We start from the raw sequence: 20,754 nt of genomic DNA, 5'->3' as shown, positions 1-20,754 counted from the left end.
TCCATATTTTTTATAAAGCTCAGCTAAGTTAATGCTGGGCACTGAAAAGGCAAATCTTTTCATATCCTAGTTATCCAGAAGGATAGAATAGAACCAATCCTTAACATCTATGACCCAAAGAGGCTATTCTTTAGGCAATTGAGTAGGAGATGGAAGTCCAGGCTAAAGAGTTCCCATAGTTTCCATCTGTTCATTCACTTTTCTTAAATCAGTGAGCATCCTCCATTTTCCAGATTTCTGGGGAATTCCAAAGACTTAGAGAAGGTTGTAAGAGCCCTTGTTCAAGCTGCTCCTGTACTATATCTAATAAGGTCTGAATTTTATCGCTACCTAAGGGCCACTGTTGTATCCACACTGGTGTATCAGTTTTCCATTGGATAGAAACAGGTGAAAGTGTTGGCAGGCCTTCAACAACAGCCCTGCTTAAAAAACCAAAGTACTCATTTTTAAACCTAATTGCTGTAAAACGTCTCTTCCCCACAGATTGATGGGTATTTTTCAACTATAAAAGGAGTAAAAACTCCTGTTTTGCCTTCAAAAGTTCATCTCATAGGGGCAGCACTAACTTTAGCTGCTATTGATCTTCCTACTCCAGACATGTAGGTGTCTGCTTTAATCTTTGGCCAGTGACTGGGCCAATTGGCACCTCTAATGACTGTACGATCTGCACCTGTGTCTACCAATCTTTCTAATGGTGTTCCATTTATGTAGATCATGAGCATAGGTCAGTCAGCTGTTACAGCTGCTGTTCAGTATATTCCTGGATTTTGTGGTCTGGAGTCAGAATCTGGGTGACTATCACCAGGTTGCTTATTAGGATTCTGTATGAGTAAACCTGATGCTACTACTTCTCCTGGGTGATAAGTCATGCATTGTCTACCTGTATTAGTGACTGGGATATTATCTACACATTCCCCAGTTTTCCACATCAGTGTGTGGATGGACACTGTTTTGTACATACAAAAAGGAAGTGAAATGGTCAAGCCTACTGTGCCTGGAGGTAAGGGATCCATAGGCTGGAGAGGAACAGATTTCACGTCTCTAGGGGCTATCTCAGTTGTCCCAGCCGCATACAGCTCTATTCTCCCCAATTGTAATTCCTTTCTCCCATCAGGTTGCTTCCTGGCTGATTGATTATGTAATCCCCTTCTCCCATCATATGACTTTCTGGCTGATTGGTCATGCCTGTGTACTGGACTTGTAGGCTCTCTCTGGTTGCACCATTGGCTGCCATCATGCCCTAAGTGTTTTTTGCCTGGGTCTTCATCCCATTTCCCTGAATGTGTCTACATTCTGAGGCTCCATGGAAGCCTCTGTTGCATTTTGGACATGGGGCATTGGGTCTTGTTCTCTCACCCTGTTTTCTCATTGTCTCTATACCAACACTGAGCTTTCAGATGCCCTACTTTTCCACACTGAAAGCATCTACGAGTCTCTGTGGAAGTCCCTTGCTAGGAGGGACCCTGTCTTCCCATGTCTGGATTTTGGGAAGTCTGCATCATAGCCTGGGTATAAAAGGCATCTGTGCCCACTGTGGCACAGCGTCTTATGATCTCCTCTAAAGGAGCATCCTTGCGCAGTCCTAATATAATTCTTCTGCAAATCTCATTAGCATTTTCCTTAGCAAGTTGCCTTATCAAAATGTCTGTTACTGCATTTTCCCCATTAGTTCTTGTGATAGCTGTCTGCAAATGTCCCACAAAGTCAGCAAAGGGTTCATTTGGCCCTGTGTTATTTTTGTGAAGGTTCCCCCCCCCCCCCTTGTCGTCTTGATTATGGAGAGAAGCCCATGCTTTGATAGCATTAGCAGCAATTTGCTCATATGCTGCTATAGAATAATTAACCTGTACTGCAACATCTGCATAGGAACCTATACCTGTTAGTAGGTCACAGGTGATTGCAGCATGAACTCCACTTTGACTATTTTGTTGGACTTGTATCCTACAGAGCTCACTATATTCAGAAAGCCACAAGTAGTTTTCTCCAGGTTCTAGGCATATCCTTGCTATAGATTTCCAGTCATTAGAGGTCAAGATTTCAAAAGCCAAATTCTATAATAACATCTTAACATAAGCTGATGTAGCCTCATAAAGAGTGCAAGTCTTTTTCAGGTCTTTGAGGATTTCTCTATTAAAAGGAGCATATTTTCCACTTTCTTGACCTGAAGAATTAAACTGTTGAATTACAGGAAAAATGTGGTGTTGAAATTCCAATACATTTCTCCCTTCCACTTTGGCCTTAATTAATCCCTTTTGCAATCTAGTCATAGTAGTGGCTGCATGCTGGGGGGGAGGTGCTGGTGCTGTAGCTGCTCCCTCTTCCCCTCCCCCCCCCTCCCCCCAATACTCCTCCTCCCTCCATCCCAGAGGGTGGAGTTGATGGAGGAGAGTCAGTTACCTGCTCCTTAGGTGGGGCTGAAGCTGCCTCAGATTCACCCCACCCTTGAGCCTCACTTAAGTCTCCATGCCCTGTGGGGATATGGCCATTAATCTGTTCATTACCTTCCTCCTTTATCTCAGGCTTCCCCATTTGGCTATTCCTAGAGTTTTTTTCCTTTTCTTCTAGAACTTATAAGGTTTCTTAAGGCCAACTGTATTATATTGTATAAATAGAATGTCTCAATGGAAATTGAATGAGGACTGTTTTTGTTGCAATATGCGGAGAGCTGTTTACCCAATTAATGTCTAATTATCTGGTGAGATGTGCTCTTCCTCTAAGAACTAAGGGGTGGTGCGTTTTAATGTACCAAGAAGTCTAGCTGTCTGTTCCCAAGTTATAAGTAGCTCCTGATCTTCTATCTGTTTAAGCAGGCTTTCTATAGTGCCACTCCTGGGTTAGGGGTGGGGGTGGGGGGGGTTGGGGTGGGGGATGGACAATCTTTAGCTAGGATCTGTCCTGTTTCAGCCAAAAAAAGTTACTAGTTTAGTCTGTTATACTCACCTAAGTTCCTGGTCATTGGAGACTTCTTCAGTGAAAGTAAGGTCCTTGGTTCCCACGCTTGGGTACTGCTTGGGACTGCCTATTTAAAATCAGCTGGAGTCACAAATTCAGGTTAACGGAAAAATCTTCAATCTTTATTCTCAGTAGAGGTGAGGAAGGATTGTGATAGCAATATGGGCAGCTGCGACAGGAAGCCAGCTAGCAGAGGTGAAGGGGGATTGCAGGTGAAAAGGGGATCAGAGGTGAAGGATGATCACAGTAGCAATGTGAGCAGTCGTGACAAGATGCCAGCAGCAGTCTCTCTTTCCGCTTTCTTTTCCACTCCCCTGCCTCCACCCACCAAAATCGTCATTTCCCATACAACACATCAGGACTTGCACAAAGAGTGAAGGGAGCCATTCTTTCTCCAAGCATATATATTAATAGAGTATGGTCCAATTACTATTTAGCCTCACATGCTTGGGACCTCAGTGCATCCACTCAAGCCTCAGCGCATTACAATTACTTGTCAGGTTTTTAAAATTTCAAGTCTCTGGTTCTCTCAACTTTTTTTTGGCTGATTGTTAGATCTATGGTTGCACCTGTCTTTATCTTTCTGAGTATAAGTCCTTTCAAAACATTAGATCACATCTGTCTTTTGCCAAAGAATTTATCAGAGATTATAATTAATGTTCCTCATTGGTTCTTGTCATTACACTACATCTTTTATTTGATTCAAAAGAACTCTTATTATATGGCATATTAAATAAAGATTTATATTGGGGGGCAAGAACAGTTGTGTTTAACCCTTGTATCATACAAACAGAAACTGAGAAATACTTTTTAAGTCAATTGATCTTTCTCAGATTTATTTTTTTCTAAATGCAAAATGAAATAAAAATAACTATTTTATAGGGCTGTTTAGATGAACAAGTAATATAAAAATGAAAAAAAATTAAAGTATAATGGAAATGTTAGGACTTAAAAGAGATTAAGGGGGATATTAGAGACCTTTGCTACAGGTCTGTCGCAGAGGTCCTCAAACTACATCCTGTGGGCCATATGCAGCAGCTGAGGATGATTATCCCCCTCACCCAGGGCTTTGAAGTTTTTTTTATTTAAAGGCCCACAAAACAATGTTTTTGTTTTTACTATAGTCCAGCCCTCCAACAGTCTGAGGGACAGTGAACTGGCCCCCTATTTAAAATGTTTGAGGACCCCTGCATTGGATAGGTTTCAGTACACCTCCCCCCACACACAAGTAGATTGATAGATAGATGGAAAAAGAAAGATGCAGTTAATAAAGCACTGAAATTAATATCAGAAAGATCTAAATTCAAATCCAGCCTTAGATACTTATTAACTATGTAATCCTAATCAACTCAATCATTGCTTGATTTAGTTTCCTCTGTGTAAATGAGGTTAATAATAGCATCTATATATATATATATATATATATAAATTAAATATTTGTGAAATGATTCACAAACTGTAAAATCCTATCATCAGCATCAGCATCATTGTTATTGATATTCCATTTTTTCTTCATCTTTCCCTTCATGCCTCTTTTTCTGCTATTGTCAATGACATTGCTAGGCAAAGCATGTAACATAAGTCATAAAAGAAACAAATGAGTACTATTTTAGTGTATGAGGATAGAAGTTTGAAAACAAATGTGTTATGGACACAAAATATTTATTCCAGTACTTTTTGTAAGAGAAAATTAATTGTGTATGTGTGTCAAGGGTGGAGCCAAGTTGGCAGAGAGAAGCCAGAAAGTTGTTTGAGCTCTCCCCAGTTTCCCTCAGAAACAATGTTAATATAAATTCTGAAGTGAAGGAATTCACAAAAAAAAATGGAGTAAAACAATTTTCCTGCATATGATAACTTAGAATGACATCAGAAAAAGTCTGTTTCACTTGGGTAAAAAGAGAGCATTGCTAGGTACAATTGGCATTCAGGGAAGCCACCAGGAGGTTGTTAGCCAACCATAAATCAGCAATTAAAGTCTCCTGAACAAGATACAAAAATAGGCTGGCCAATTACAATGAGGTGGGCAAGTCACACTTTTCTGAAACCATAAAATTAAAAGTCAGTGAACAAGACCCTGACCCCCAGAATAAAAATCTTGAGATAGTGCCCTTTGTACCCCAGGAGCCAAGTTTTTTTTATACAGTGCCAAAATAGGATAAAAATGGGTAGAAAACATAAAAGAATCCTAACTATAGAAGACTAGTATGGCAACAGGGAAAAATCAAATGACAAACTCATTTGTCTATATGTGATATTTCAAAGGGTAATGAAAATTGATCTCAAGCCCCAAAACCCCTTGGAAGAGTGCAGAAAAAAATTTTAAAGTAAGAGAAGTAGAAGAAAATTTGGGGAAATAAATGAGTTATGCAGAAGGAATATGATGAAAGAGTCAAGAGTATGGAAAAGGAAGAACAAAAATTGAATGAAGAAAACAACATCCTAAAAAACAGAAATGTCCAAATAAAGGAAAAATATTCATTGAATAAAAACATTCTTTTAAAGGTATAATTGACATAATGGAAAAGGAGGCATAAAAGCTAATTGAAGAAAACAGTTACTTAGAATTAGGGAACTGGAAGAAAATGACTCAATGGGACATCAAAAATCAGTCAATTTAAGATCAATATAATGAAAAGTACAATGAAAGAAAATATAAAATACCTCATTGGAAAAACAACTAGGAAAATAGAACCAGAAAAGATAATTTAAGACTTACCAGATTATGTGAAAATCATGAACAACAACAACAAAAAAAAGAGTATGGAAAGCATGTTTCAAGATATTTTCAAGGAAAATTGCTCTGAGATATAGAAGTAGAGGCCAAAATATCACTGAAAGAATCCACTGATCATTTCCTGAAAGAGATCTTAAAATAAAAACTCCAAGAAATAGTGTAGCTAAATTCTGGAATTAGCAGTTCAAGTAGAAAATACTGTAAGTAGGCAGAGAGAAATAATTCAAATACTGAGGAACAACAGTCAGAATTACACAGAATTTAGCAGTCTCTAAATTCTCACACAAATAAGGTCAGATCTAAACAGTTGGAAATACATGAATTGCTTCGGGATGGACAAAGCTAATATAACAAAAATAACAGTTCTGTCTAGATTGGTCTACTTGTCCAATGCCATACCAAAATTATTTTATAAAACTAGAAAAAATAAAAAAAATTATCTGGAAGAACAAAAGGTAAAGAATATCAAGGAAATTAATGAAAAAATATATAAATGATGGTGGCTTAGCAGTACCAAACCCAAAATTATAAAACAGCAGTCATGAAAAGCATTTGGTACTGTCTAAGATATAGAGTTGTGGATCAGTCTATTTTATTGGAAACACATGACACAACAATCAATCTTATGGTAATCTAGTATTTGACAAACTTCCAAACTACTTCTGGAATAAAAATTACAAAAACTGCTGAGAAAACAGGAAAATAATATATCAGAAACTTGGCATAGATCTTCATTTCATACCCCCATACCAAAATACCCAAAATGGGTATATGGTTTGGGCACAAAGGATGATAACATAATCAATTTAGGAGGACAAGGGATAATTTACCTATCAAATCTGTGCAGAAGAAAGGAATATATGACCAAAGAATAATTGGAGATGGTATGAAAGGCAAAATGGACTGCTTTGATTACATTGAATTGAAAAGGGTTTGCACAAATAAAAGCCAAAAAATCCCAAAATTGATAGGAAAGTACAAAGCTGGGAAAAAAAATCTTTACAGCTAGGCTTTTTGTAAAATAAAGAACTCTGTCAAATTTATAAGAATACAAGTCATTCCCTAATTGATAAATGATCAGTGGATATATATGGACAAACAATTTTCAGATGATGAAATTTAAACCATCATAGTCATATAAAAAATTACTCTAAATCATTATTGATTAGAGAAATGCAAGTTAAAAAAAAAAAACACTGAGACACTACTTCATACTTCTCAGATTAGCTAAAATGACAGGAAAATAAATGTTGGAGGGGATTGGGAAAACTGGGATTCTTATGCATTGTTGGTAGAATTGTGAAATCATCAAACCATTCTGGATAGCAATTTGGAACTATGCCCAAAGGGTTTTAAAACTGTGTATATCCTTTGACCTAGCAATGCCATTATTAAGTCTGTATCTCAAGGAAATCATAAGAAGGAAAAAGGACCCACATGGGCAAAAATGTTTGTAGCAGCTCTTTTTTTGATAGGAAAGAATTGGAAAATGAGTAGATGCCCATCAATTGGAGAACGATTAAATAAGTGGTGGTGTATGAAGGTAATGGAATATTATTGTTGTATTTAAAAATGTGAATAAGCTCATTTTAGAAAGGCCTGGAAAAATTTACTGGAACTGATGCTGAGTGAAACAAGCAGAACCAAGAATACATTGTACACAATAACAGTAAAAATGTATGATGATCAACTAATAAAGACTTGGTTCTTCTCAGTGGTTCAATGATCCAAAGCAATTCCAATAGACTTTGGATAGAAAATGCCATCTGCAACCAGAAAAAGAAGTATGGAGACTAAATGTAACTCAATATATTCTATGTTTCTTTTTTCTTTTTCTTTTTTCTTTTTTTTTTATCTCTTCCATGTTTTTTGCCTTTTGCTCTGATTTTTCTCTCACAACATGATTCATAAAGCAATATGTATTAAAAATAAATAGTTTTAATTAATGCCTTCATATGAATTCTGTAACAGTAAAAATAACAACATGATAGCAAGAAATAATTTTTTAGAGAAAGACAACTTAGATTGTTGTCAAGAAAAGTTTGTTTCACTGGAGCCAGCATGGAATGCAGTCTACTTTAGGCTACTCCATAGAAAGCTAACTATAAGGTCCCATGTTCCTTCCATGCCAGAAGAGGCCTTGGTAGTTTCTGAATCTGCTGTAGCAGCTTCTGAAGCTCTGTGTTCACAAATGACAAAGGATTCAAACAACTGGTAAAAAGGAAAAATGATGTATTTTTTTATGTCGGTGAATTTGAAATTCTTTTACTTTGCCCATAAATTGATTTGAAAATACAGTCTTGGGGAGAATAAGAGAATTAACAGGTATGGGGAACCTGTTTACAATTTCAGAGCAGAAAAGAGAGTTTGTAGTCACTTATAGACTAGATCCAGATTCAGAGAAGTAGTGATAATTACCCTTCTTAGATCACACTACCTTACAAGAACTGAAACTTAACTGAAACTTAAAGCTGTTAATTTTTTCAAATAGTTTTTTTTGTAGTTAATTGTCTATTTATGCCATGATACAATCTACAAAGAATGATAATTTTAGTTTCTCATTGCCTTTTCTAATTTCTTATTTTCTTTTTTTTCCCCTCTTGGTTAAAACTAACATTTCTGGTACAAGGTTGAATAATACTGGTGTTAATGGGAATTCTTGTTTCATGGAAATCTTTATTGATTTTATTATTGATATGGTCTATTATGTGGCTAGATCCCCTAATATTGGAACAGTTCTGTGTTCTTGATAGAAATCTCACCTGGTTTTAGTGTATTATCCTGGTTACAAATTGATGTAATCTTATTGCTGATATTTTATTAATTTTTTTGAATCAATACTCATTAGTGAGATTGATCTATGACTTTCTTTGTTTTGGCTCTTCCTGGTTTAGGTATGAGCACAATATCTGTGTCATAAAAAGAGTTTAGCAAGACTTTTTCTTATTTTTAAAAAGTTTACATAGTATTGTAATTAATTGTTCTTTAAATGTGCATAAAATTCACTTGAAAATTCATCTAATTCCTCAATATTTTTTTTTCCTTAGGGAATATATTAATAGCTCAATTTCTTTTTTTTAATGAAATAGTTTATTTCCTCTTAATCTGGCTAATTAATATTTTTGTATTTGTTCATCCATTTCACTTACATTGTCAGATTTCTTAGCATAAAATTGGGCAAATAGTTCTTAATTATTGTTTTAATTTCCTCTTCTTTGGTGGTGAATTCATCACTTTCTTTTTAGATACTGGTATTTTTTTTTCTTTTTTTTTCTAATAAAATTAACCAAAGGTTTGTCTATTATTTTATTTTTCATAAAACAAGTTCTAAGTTTTATTAGTTCATATTATAGTTTTCTTACTTTAAAGTTTCTTAATCTCTCCTCTGATTTTCAGAATTTATAATTTGGTATATATTTGAGAACTTCTGATTTGTTCTTTTTCTAATTGTTTTAGTTGCCTACACCATTCATTCATTTTCTCTGTCTCTTTGTCTCTCTCTCTGTCTCTTGTCTCTCTCTCTGTCTCTCTGTCTGTCTCTGTCTCTCTCTCTCTGTTTTTCTCTCTGTCTCTCAAGTAAGCATTTAGAGATATATAAAATTTCCTCTTAGAAATGCTTTGGCTACATCCCATCAGTTTTGTTATATTGTTCATTACTATCATTCCTTTGGATGAAACTATGGATTGTTCTATGATTTGTTGTTTGGGACTAGAATGTTTAATTTGCAGTTAGTTTTTGTCTATATTTTCATGGTCCTTTATTGTTTATAATTTTTGTTGCATCATGATCTGAAAAGGAATCATTTAACATCTCTGCCTTCTGTCTTTTTGCATTTAATCATGAGTTTTTTATACCCTCATACACAATCAGTTTGTGTGTGTGTGTGTGTGTGTGTGTGTGTAGATGCCACAGATTGTTGAGAAAAAAAAGGTTCATTCTTTTCTATCCCCATTCAGTTTTCTACAGGGATCTAATATATCTAACTTTTCTAACATTCCATTCATCTCCTTATGATTATTATTTTGTGATTAGATTTATCTAATTACCTCAGCTGTTTCCTCTAAAAATTTGGTTGCTACATTCATTGGTGGCTTAGTTGTAATATTATTTCATTGTTCATGGTACATTTTAGGTAAAGATAGTTTCCTTCCTTATCTCTTCTATTTACATATACTTTTGTTTTTGCTTTATGATCAAGATTGCTACCCTTTATTCTTTTAAAAACTTTCGTTGATTGTATCCCAAAAATATCACGAAAGAAGGAAAAGGGTCTGCTTATGTAAAAATGTTTGTAGCAGCCCTTTTTGTAGTAAGAAGGAACTGAAAATTGAATGGATGTCTATCAGTTTGGGAATCAGCTGAAGAACTTATTCTATATGAATGTAACATAATATTATTATTCTATAAGAAATGATGACCATGCTAATTTCAGAAAAAACCTGGACTAACAAGAATTGATGCTAAGTGAAATGAATAGACCCAAGAGAATGTTGTACATAGTACAAGATAATTATGTGAGGATTAACTGTGATGGACTTGGCTCTTTTCAACAATGTGATGGTTCAAGGCCAATAGACTTATGATGGAAAGTACTATTTACATTTAGACAAACAATTGTGAAGACCGAATGTGGATGAAAGCATATTTTCTCACCTTTGTATTGTTGTTTGCTTACATCTTTTCTTTGTTTTTTTTTTTTTCTTTTTTCCCATTTTGATCTGGTTTTTCTTGTGCAGCATGATACCCATGGAAATCTGTTTAGTATCACACATGTTTAACTTATGTTGGTTTGCTTATTGTCTTGGAGAGGAGAGAGAGAAGAAAAGAGGTAGAAAAATTTGGAACATGAAGCATTGCAAAGATGAGTTTTGAAAACTACTTTTCCATGTATTTGGAAAAATAAAATAGTATTAGAAATAAAAATATACAAATGCAAACCAAGAAAAGCAAAAAACAAAAAAAACCCAAAATCTTCAGTTGAAGCATATGCTACTCCAGCCTTTTATCTTTATTCTGTGTGGAACCCTTTACTTCAAATGTGTTTCTTGTAACAACAGATTGGAGGATTCTGTTTTTTGTTTTTTGTTTTTTGTTTTTTTTTTCATTCCCTTTTGTTATCTGTTTCTGTTTCATGAGAGAGATCCTACAAAGATAACTTTAAGGAACATTGTTTACAACTCCAGAAGTATAAAAAAATGTTGCAAGGGGGAAAAAAAATAAATTATCAGGGAGCTGTAGTCAGGATTACCCAGGATCTGGCAATTTCTACAATACAGGATTGGAGAGCTAGAATACTCTATTCTGGAAGGCAAAGACCCTGGAATTACAATCAAGAATTAATTACTCAGCAAGACTGCATATCATTTTTAAGGGGAAGAGATGAATCTTTACTGAAGTAAGGGACTTTCATTCATATCTATTGAAAAGATCACAATTAAGCAGAAAATTTGATCTTCATAGTATAAGAGAAACATAGGTAAACAGGAAAGAAAAAAAAATATATATATATAAAGGTTAAATTGTTTAACATTATAAATTTCTAGCATTTGCCAATTTTTTTTCTTTTTTTAATTTAAATTATTATTATAGCTTTTTGTTTACAAAACATATGCATGGGTTATTTTTCAACATTGACCCTTGCAAAACCTTCTGTTCCAACTTTTCCCCTCTTTGCTCCCATTCCCTCTCCTAGATGGCAGGTAGTCCAATACATGTTAATGTGTTAAAATATATGTTAATCCAATATATGTATACATATTTATATAGTTATCTTGCTATATAAGAAAAAATTGGATCTAGAAAGAAAGAAAAAAAAACTCTGAGAAGGAAAGCAAGAATGTAAACAAACAATAAGAAAAAGAGTCAAATGCTAAGTTTTGGTTCACACTCATTTCCCATAGTTTTCTCTCTGGATGTAGCTGATTCTCTTAATTACTGAACAATTGGAACTGGTTTGAATCATCTCATTGTTGAAGAGAGCCATATCCATCAGAGTTGATCATTATATAATCTTGTTGCCAAATATAATGATCTCCTGGTTCTGCTTATTTCACTTTACATCAATTCATGTAAGTCTCTAGAACCCTCTCTGAAATCATCCTGCTAGTCATTTTTTACAAAACAGTAATATTCCAAACATTTATATATCACAGTTTATTCAGCCATTCTCTAATTGATGGGCATCCACTCAATTTCCAATTTCTAGCCACTACAAAAAGGGCTGCCACAAACGTTTTTATACATATAGTCCCTTTCCCTTTTTAAAGATCTCTTTGGGATATAAGCCCAGTAGTAATAGTGCTGGATCAAAGGGTGTGCACAGTTTGATAACTTTTTGAGCATAGTTCCTACTTGCTCTCAGAATGGTTGGATTCATTCACAATTCCATAAACAATGTACCAATGTCCCAGTTTTCCCATATAGCCTCCAACATTCATCATTATCTTTTTCTGTCATCTTAGCCAATCTGAGAGGTGTATTGTGGTATCTCAGAATTGTCTTAATTTTCATTTCTTTGATCAATAATTATTTGGAACACGTTTTTATATGACTAGAAATAGTTTCAATTTCTTCATCTGAAAACTGTCTGTTCATATCCTTTGACCATTTATCAATTGGAGAATGGCTTGATTTCTTATAAATTTGAGTAAATTCTTATATATTTTGGAAATGTGACCTTTATCAGAACCTTTGACTATAAAAATTTTTTCCCAGTTTATTCTTTCCTTCAAATCTTATCTTTATTAATTTTGTTTGTACAAAAACTTTCTAACTTAATATAATCAAAATTTCTATTTTGTGATCAATAATGATTTCTAGTTCTTCTTTTGTCACAAATTCCCTCCTCCTCCACAGGTCTGAGAGGTAAACTATCCTATGTTTTCTAATATATTTACAATCTCGTTCTTTATGTCTAGATCATGAATCCATTTTGACCTTATCTTGGTATATGGTGTTAAGTGTGGGTCAATGCCTAATTTCTGCCATACTAGTTTTCAATTTTCTGAGCAGTTTTTGTCAAATAGTGAATTCTTATCCCAAAATTTGGGGTCTTTGGGTTTGTCAAACACAAGATTGCTATAATTATTGACTATTTTGTCCTGTGAACTGTGCAGTTTTTTCCACTGACTCTGAGTTATTCTCTTAACCCAAAGCTTGCTTTTTTATTACCAATATTTTTCCACAGATGTGCTATGAATGTAAGTCTTGGAATGACCCACTTTCCAAGTAATTTAGTCTGGTAATGATAAAATAGGACAATGAAAACTATATGTTGAATATGAGATGATTGCTCAACATTGTGAGTGGGAAATTAATGAGAGAAAGCCATATGAAGCACTACAAAAGACAAATATATGTCAGAATATTTTACAGCCAAACAAAAATGACGGTAAAGCACAACTGATAAATAGACCATCTACTCCATTGTTATCTAAACAAAGATAAAAGACCACAACATTTATGGGGGACATGAATCAAAATCTCAAAGAATTGATTGACATGGTTGTGGTTGGATCTGCATCATTGAATGGAATACCAAAATGACTAATCTGCCAAAATAGTATTTTCTTATTATTAAGACCTGCTTCAGAATAAATAATTGATTTTAAAAATTAGCCTATTGAATGGGTATATAAGGAATGGGATATAATAATGACATTTTAAAAACAATTATGTCTAGATGTCTAGGTGATTATGTCTAGAACTGCTAACAGAGATAACATGTTGAGTGCAATACATTGTCTGATTCTAGAATTCCAGTTCTAGATATCTTCATAACCATTTATCTCCAAGAGCTTCACATTTTCTTCTATAAGGAAAAAATTAAAATTTGTTTGTAGTTACAAGTATACATATACAACCCCAACCATTTTTTTTTTACTTTTCTTTTCTTTTTTTCCTTTTTTTTTATATTAAAGCTTTTTATTTTCAAAACATATGTATGGATAATTTTCAATAGTCATCCTCGAAAAACATTGTGTTCCAGTTTTTTCCCTCTTTTCCTTCCACCCCCTTCCCTAGATGGCAAGGAATCCAAGATATGTTAAACATGTGCAATTCTTCTATATATATTTCCACAAAAATCATGCTGCACAAAAGAAAAAAAAATCACATCAAAAAGGGAAAGAATAAGAAAGAAAACAAAATACAAGCAAACAACAACAAAAAGAGTGGAAATACTATGTTGCTATCCACACTCAGTTCACACAGTCCTCTCTCTGGTTGCAGATGACTTTCTTCATCACAAGACCATTGGAACTGGTCTGAAACATCTCTTTGATGAGAGCCATGTCCATCAGAATTGATCATCATATAATCTTGCTGTTGCCATGCCAGTGATCTCCTAGTTCTGCTCACTTCACTTAGTATCAGTTCATGTAAGTCTCTCCAGGCCTCTCTGAAATTGTCCTGCTGATTGTTTCTTATAGAACAATAATATTCCATAACATTAATATATCATAACTTATTCATCTATTCTCCAACAGATGGGCATATACTCAGTTTTCAAGTTTTTACTACTACAAAAATGGCTTCCACAAACATTTTTGCACATGTAGGTCCATTTCCCTTCTTTATGATCTGTTTGGGATATAAATCCAGTAGCAACACTGTTGGATCAAAGAGTATACACAGTTTGATAGCCTTTTGGGAATAGTTTCAAATTGCTCTCTATAATGGTTGAATCAATTCACAACGCCACCAACAAAGCATTAGTGTCCCAGTTTTCCCACATCGCCTCCCGCATTCATTATTATCATTTCCTGTCAACTTAGTCAATCTGAGAGGTGTGTAATGGTACCTCAGAGTTGTCTTAATTTGTATTTCTCTGATCAATAATGATATAAAGAACCTTTTCATATGACTAGAAATAATTTTAATTTCTTAGGCTAAAAGTTGTCTGTTCATATCCTTTGATCATTTGTTGAGAATGTTGTATTCTTATAAATTTGAGTCAGTTCTCTATATATTATAGATCTGAAGCCTTTAACAGAACTCTTAAATGCATTTTTTCACTTTTTTTTCTCTTCTATGTTTTTTTTTTTTCCCTTTTGTTTTTATTTTTCTCTCCCAAAATGATTCATAAAGCAATATGTATTAAAATAAACAAATTTAAACTTGGGGGAAAAAAGAAATATGATATGGTTTGCAAAACATTATATGAGTATATATATGTGTGTGTGTTTGTATGTATATGTGTGTATTTTTATTCATAAGCACACACATTTATTTTAATAATTATTTCATTTGATCCTCACAGTATTCTTTTGAAGTAGGCATCATTTTTATTCCCAGTTTATCAATGAAGAAACTGAACTAGAGCATTTAAGTGAATTTTTTATATCCTGTAGAATATATGTGACAAAAGAGGAACTATATTTTTGGCTCCTTTTTTCAACTTCTAGTCATCCAGATTTCAAATTTATCCTGGTTTCTGTTTTCCTGTTCAACAGTGCTACCCTTGTTTGTTTTGCCTTATTGCTATCTATTTCTCACAGATGAAGAATTCCAGAGCCATAACATTTAATACTTCTGCCTCATCCTATTTTTCACACTATTGAATTTTAAAATCTCTTAACATCATATGGAAACATATTTTATATTAATTCATGGGGAGGGATGAGAATACTTTTTAATTTATGTCTCCCTTGAAATAGAAATTCCTTAAAGTAGCAGTGAATTGAAACCTTAGCATTTTTTTTTTTAATGAACAGTCATAAAGCCCAGTGTTCTCTTCTCTTTTGTAGCAGATAACTAATTACTCTTTACATTATTTCTGTTTCTATGTTCTTTAGAACTGAGAATAGTATGTCATTGGGAACTCATAAATTATGTCTCTTGGAATGAGACTTATGCTGTGAAATTATTATACTGTCTTAGAAAAGAAAGCCTTCTATAGTGCCCATTGCTCCTAGATAAAAGTTATGTCTCTTACACATAGAAACACTTCTCTTTCTCTTGGAATAATCTTCAATGAGCCCTTAATTTTCCCATCTTGGAAGAGAAATGTTTTTAGATTCAGAGTTCTTGTCACAGAATCACGTCAAGCAGGAAAGTGCATGAAAATGTTTCTTGAACTTAATTATGCTTGACTATTCATTAATACCCCGGACACATAATTGACAAAATCATTCTCAGTAGCATGGAAGAATGTGTGAGATCTCAAGATATCTGGTTTAGTTTTAAAGCTTCATTTTTGCTCATTCGATGGGGTACATAAAGTTTCAGGTTAAGGAATTAACTTCTTGGTTGAATGCATGCCACAATTCTCCATTTGGATGCAACAGGGAATTCATTATGGAAAATAATGTTTCAAAACCAATTCTTCAAGTGCCAAGTCTTAGGCCAAGTACAACACACAAAGAACCAAATTATCAATCTATAGGGATATAGTCCTATTTAATGTAATTATATGGAATGAAAAAGGTAATGAAATGAATCCCATTCAGCATGGAATCAATTGTCATCTTTGCTCTTAGATATTGCTAGACTTTCTAGGTTCTTCTGTTATTCTTATTGTCACTTGAGTATTATAATGAATGTAATTACTTAGCTTATAGATTAAGCAGTTAACTTTGCATACAAATCACTCACACTTCTTTGGAAATGTCACAATATACAATTTGAGGGGTTGACATATCTCCTGAGAAAATTGTTTTGCAAAGCTTAAAATTCATATAAAAATGATTTCATTATATGTGTCTGTCTGTGTCTCTCTGTCTATCTCTCTGGGTCTGTTTCTGTTTTTGTGTCTGTGCCTGTCTCTCTCTCTCTTTCTGTCTCTTTCTTTTCCTCTGTCTCTGTCTCTATCTCTCTCTCTCACTACTACCTATAATGTCTTTATATCTGTCTTATCTCTGTCATTCTCTTTTTTTTTTGCCTGTCTTATGTGTCTCTGTATCACTTTGTGCTTTTTCCTCTCTCTGCTTCCCTATCTCTCTCCTTTTGTTTCTCTTTTTTACATACACAATCTTGATCCACTTTTTCTTTTTTAAAAAAGCTGTCTTAGAAAATCCTAAAGCTTTATGCATAGTTCACATTCCTGAATATAATCTGGAAACAGTCTTACATAGGGATTCCTGGTTCTTATAAACTTTGAACAACAAAATCCTATTAAATTAAAAAACTCTTTAATCAAGACCGAAAAAAAGTCATGTGAGAATGAAAAACTTTTTTTTTTTTCTTAAAGGGAATTTGCATGTGAAAATAAATCTGCAGGCAAATAACTACTTTGTATATCAATAAAGGCAAGGATCCCAACAAATCTAATTAATTTATTTTGTAATTTGATGCTATCATATGTTTCCCATGTTAAAAAATACTTTATTAAACTGTTTTTGAAGAATATATCAACTTCTTTTATATAAAAAAAGTATAAATTTTATTTATGTGAATGCTCAATTCAATTGTTGGGAATATTGGATTGAGAATACCCAGAAATGTTCAATTGAATGAACATATATGCATAACATATATAAATGCCCAGTTTTTCTTTTGTTAAATCATGAAACTAAGATACTGACTTATGAGCTATAAACAAAGATTTCGGTAAATAAAACTCATTTGATCATGATTCCAGAACTAGATAATAGATTGTTTAATATAGTGGAGAGGCAATAGGGGTGCTGCTAAGGTATTTAGGGAGTAAAGAATAAATGTCCATTGGTTTGCTAAACTTATATTGTGATTTGTATTATTGCATCTGAATTTCAGGTAGATCCATGCCATGCCCCACTTATTCATCTATATCAGTATCATTTTCCCCATCTATAAACTCAGGGAGAGAGAAGGTGTTTTGGTAAAATGTCCTGTTTAATGTGTGTTATCAAATGCAATGAAAAGTCACATTTAATATGCTTTTTTTTTTTTTTTTTGTACAACTGAAAGAAACTTTATTTAAACTTATTTAAAACTTCAGTTAAGGGACATAGTAGATAAAAATATGTAACCTAGAGTCAGAAATATCTACTTCAAAACCAGTCTCACCAAACTTAAGATTAATTTCAGTTTATGTAAAACTGTGTAAAGTAGGGTAACAATGGCACTTGCTTCTATGGGTTTTCTCCCATAGTGCTCTCTGGCCCAAAGAACTTCAAGGGAGGTGTGAACTCATTGAACTCCAATGAATAAAGGTGTGGACACAAGCCTTGTATTAATTAGTTCTACTTAGTACCTTGTTTCAGGTTCTGCCCAAAACATCTTCTTGTAAGATTAGATCAACTCTAATTCGTTAGCAGTTAGTAAGGATTCCAACATCTCCCCCTTTCTTTTGTTTTAAAACATAGGGGGTTTCTGAAGGGGTACACATAAATCCATCAATATGGGCCAGAACTTTGTAACAGATATACATGGTATACATAAATCCATCAATATGGGAGGCATTATACATAATTTACATGAGCACATAGCAATATAACACAGGCTAGTGGTAATGTAACAAATAACATGAATCAACATGAAAATTTAACTACTGCAAAAGTCTCATCAACAATCTTTCATCTCAAGAAATCCAATGATTCTTGCAATTGCTTAAAATACATAAGCACATAGTAATATAACACAGGCTAGTAGTAATGTAACAACATAAATCGACCTGAAAATTTACAAATGTCCATAAGTCCTAGAAATAGTCCATAAGGAATCCATTGTCCATTAGTTCATGTGCCAGGAATCTAATAATTCCTGTAAGCTCTGAAGTACTGCAAAAGTCTCATCAACAATTTTTCATCTCAGGGAACCCAATGATTTCTGAAGATTTTAAGAATCCTTTTGACAGTCTCATTGTCAGCCATCTGATTCTTTCTTCATCTGTGGAAATATAAGCAGATCCTCTTCCCAAGCACTTAACCTATCTAATTCTCTTCTATTTACCACTTTTGGGATTTCTCCTCATCATCTGGTAATTACATTGGAGCTGTTTGCATTGGATATTGTCTTGTTGTCTTAAAAGGCCTGTATTCTTCCCAACTGTAATCCTGATTGCTTTTCTGTTGGTTGATGACATCAGAATCCTGAATTTCTAAAGTCTATCTGGGTGTAACCTCAGCTGCTATCATGCCCCACCTGTCCTTTGATTGATACTTTGGAGCTGGGCCTTGCCTCTCCTTCCTATGGGTCAATATACATTTAGAGGCCCAGTGAAAGCCTTGGTTACATTTTGGACATGGGGTTTGGGGTTTTCTCTCACCCTGTCTTCTCATTGTATCTCTGTATCTACATTGGGCTCTTAGATGTCCAATTTTTCTGCACTGAAAACATCGACGAGTTTCTCTAGAATTCCTCTGCCAAGAAGGACCTTGTCTTTCCATGTTCATCATAGTCTGGGCATAATAAGCATTTGTGCCCACTGTGGCACAGCGTCTAATAATTTCTTCTAAAGGAGCATTTTTGTCTAGCCCCCATATAATTCTCTTGCAAATCTCATTGGCATTTTCCTTAGCCAAATGTCTAGTCATTATTTCTGTTGCTGCATTGTCTCCAATGGTTCTTATTACAGCTGTTTGTAAACGTCCCACAAAATCTGCAAAAGGTTCATTGGGACCTTGCTCTATTTTTGTGAAAACATTATTTCCATCTTTCTGTCCAGGGAGAGAATTCCAAGCTTTTATTGCAGCCTTAGAAATTTGCTCATACACTGTTATGGGATAATAAATCTGTTCTGAACTCTCTGCATACTGACCTTCTCCAGTTAGTTGGTCAAAAGCAACTTGTACAATAGCTCCTGTTTGCCTATTGTGTTGGGCTTGAATCCTACATAATTCATGAAACTCTGAAAGCCACAATAAATTTTGTCCTGGTTCAAGACATGTTTTAGTGATGGATTTCCAGTCATTCGGGGTTAAGATTTCATAGGACAAATTATCCAGTAACATCTTCACATAAGATGATGTAGCCCCATAAAGAGTGCAACCCTTTTTCAAATCTTTAATTGTTCCCAAATTAAAAGGAGTGTATTTTCTCTCTTTTTGACCTGAGGAGTTGAGCTCTTCAATCACAGGATATGCATTTATAAAATCAGATATATCTTCTCCTTCATTTTTTGCTTTAATTAATGCTTTTTCTAATCTTGTCAAATTCTGCTTTACAGGAGAAGCTGACTGTGTTTCTGTCTCTCTCCCTCCCCCTTGTTCCACCCATGAAGGGTTAATTGCGGGGGGAGGGTCATGAGATGTGGAATCACCTAATTCCTCCTTCTGTGAAGTATCATACTCAGAGTTGTAATTAACTCCATTCTCATCTGATTCGTCCTCCTTTTCACCTAGTAAAGTTGGCATTTCTTCCTCCTGTACTTTCCTTTTCATCATTCTATCACTTAAATAACTTCTTATAGCCAATTGTATTACATTATATGTATTAATTATTGAGTTAGGCCCATTTTTATCACAGAATTGACAAAGATCCTCTCCAACCAATTTCCATTCATTTAAATCTAATTCCTTATCAAGAGAGAAACAAGGACATATGTCCTTTACAGTTTGTAAAAGTTCAGTGATTTGCTGTAAACTTATAATTAAACCTTGGCTTTCCATAATTTTGACAATGCTCTCTAAACATTTTCCTTGAACAGAAACAGGCTGTTTTCTAAATATCTGTCCCATCTTAGCTGAAATTCTACTTTAACTCTTTTAACAAAATTTCTTTGTTGTACTCACTCTAATTTCTGGGTTGAAGAGTCTTTTCCACTGGATCAGGATCAGAGGCTTTTCCACTTGAATCAGGATCGTAGCTTTTCCACTGAAATCCACTGAGGGGTCTGTTAGTCCCTGTTTGGGCGCCAAAATGTTGTAATCTTTTTCTTCTCAAAAAGCAGCCAGGTGATAAAAGTTCAGATCTTTTATTATTTCATATATAGCCCGGTTAGCTTAGAGGCCTAAATCTCGACTTGTAGCGTCTTCCTCTCTCCAGAACACTTCTTCTGCCACCAGCCAGCCAAGTGGAAAATATTCTGCCTTGCCTCGGAGAGAGGGCTTCTGGCGTAACTCTACTGAAATCTGACCGAGAGCTTCTGTCTGTTTCTTTTATCCAAGAGGGAGGAATTGTGGGATACGAGAGAGAGGGATTATGGATT

This window comes from Antechinus flavipes, chromosome 1 (genome assembly GCF_016432865.1).
Source record: "Antechinus flavipes isolate AdamAnt ecotype Samford, QLD, Australia chromosome 1, AdamAnt_v2, whole genome shotgun sequence".
Classification (NCBI taxonomy): domain Eukaryota; kingdom Metazoa; phylum Chordata; class Mammalia; order Dasyuromorphia; family Dasyuridae; genus Antechinus; species Antechinus flavipes.
This window is presented reverse-complemented; position numbering follows the sequence as displayed.